Below are 2,055 nucleotides of genomic sequence, written 5' to 3' on the forward strand. Positions count from 1 at the left end.
TTCCTTGCACTTCATGACCATTGGCATTTCAAAGTGATATTCCTTATTTCAATCTAATTGTAACGCATTAAAGTTTAAAGGTGGTTTTGAGAGGGACCAGTTTCCTGACTTCGTTTAATGAATAGAGTAGAAATGATATCATATATATTATAATATTCAAAATAAAGATTTCAGAATAAGATAATGTAGATCATGTTCAACAAAACAGTATTATGCATGTTCACAGAATGGATTTGTGCCCCCAAAAAGACATGTTTGACCGAAGACATGATACCATATTGATGACTGACCCTGGCTTGGTTTTGTACGAGTTAATCAAACAAACACACTAGCTCAGATGCGGTTGGGTGGAATCTGAGATGCAGGCTTTCATTGGAACGGAAGAGCTGCTATTTCAATAATAGTAGGCCTCCTCTTCACACTTTACTATGCGGGTATTTAACACACAGCCGCCCACTCGCTAACAGTACATGAACAACAACAATACACAAAACTAAAACAAGTTTTTATTTTATTTTTTTAACTAATGGAACAAAACCCACATTACAATAACCCTACTGGCTTTACGAAGTTCACTTTCGACACACCAACCGTGTGTGGAGGTAGCGAATAATAATGTGCACACCATTGGTTTGGACCTATAACATATAATTTAACAAAACTGTGCTCAGAAGCTCCCGCGCTTTGAAGCTCAGAAGTGCAGTTCCTTTCGTCGAAGAATTTATTAAAATTGTTCTCGAAATGTGTTGTGTCTGTGATCTTTAGTGTGGAACAGATTTCTCCGAAAACACCTTGTGATGTTCTTTATTATGGATGTTGCATGCTTGACAACTCAGTACGCAATACATAATATGTTGTCTGGAGGAAGGGGGTGGCGCTTCTGATAAATCCTACTTCTTTTTCTGTCTGTTTCTTCTGTCTGTCTGTCTGTCTGCTGACCTCGTGCCAGTGTGCTTTTTTTTTACTCAAACAAAACAAACAGAAAATTGATTTGTGATGGAAATGCGTGTTTGTCTAAGGAAAGAGCTCTCTCTTGGTGTACAAGGAAAAGTGGAAATGTTTTTCTGAATGAAAAAGTGGCTGGCAATAGGAATACAGCGCTTAAGGAATGTTGCACCCAAAGACGGACTACAAACGATCGTGGTCTCCGATGACGTTGTCTTGGAAGTATGGGAGAACCAAACCTTCAAGCAGGTAAGGTGACACACATAATATATAAAGATTTCCTTGCGTCGTTTCTGTTTGTGTTCCTTTTTTTCCAAGACCGTTCTTGTACCGATATGCTTCTCTTTTCGGCTTTTTAAATAGGTTTTTTGTTTTTTGGGGGTTTTTTTTGGGTGGGGGGGTTACGCACCCATCGAAACAGTTAAGATCATATAGGAGGCAGGCTTCTGACCTTGACTATCAGGGCCAGCCCAGGCAGAGGACAGAGAGGGGTACAACAAAGTGACCGGGATACTCGTTAAAAATTTGCCTTCCACTTGGGAGTTGAATTCAGGTCTCTGACGTGCGACAGCGAAACGCCTAACCGCTACACCACTGACGTAGTCTCCATTAAAATTAAGATGAACACACTTCCATTTATTGTCATCTTAATTCCTTAATACACCAAAGTAGATATAGAAAGACGGGACAATTTTATGTACTGTATAACGTTCTAGTGATTTGCTCTGTTGCTGCAGAATGCCAGTCTACTTAAAATTATGCTCAAGTACATGTATTTGTGTTCTCTCCTGCTGTTATTTCTGTTCGCCGGCTTTTTTCTTTCCAAGCACAAACTGACCGTTATCGAGTCAACAGGTTCTCTTGGGAAAAAGAAAGAAATGAGTCTATTTAGGTAGGCCCACCTTACCTGCTTAATTTGCATAATTTTCCGTACCGGAATTTAGCAGAATATGGAATCATACGCTTTAATAATAAAACGGTGTTTCATCTCATCAAATGTATTACCTTTAGTTGCACATATCTTGTCATATAGAAACTCTGTTAGGGTTTTATCTATTCCAAGATGGAGACTGAACATTGTGGGGATGGGTGGTTCAGGCAGGGGGGGGG

This window comes from Aplysia californica, unplaced genomic scaffold, assembly GCF_000002075.1.
Source record: "Aplysia californica isolate F4 #8 unplaced genomic scaffold, AplCal3.0 scaffold00026, whole genome shotgun sequence".
In the NCBI taxonomy this organism is placed as follows: Eukaryota; Metazoa; Mollusca; class Gastropoda; order Aplysiida; family Aplysiidae; genus Aplysia; species Aplysia californica.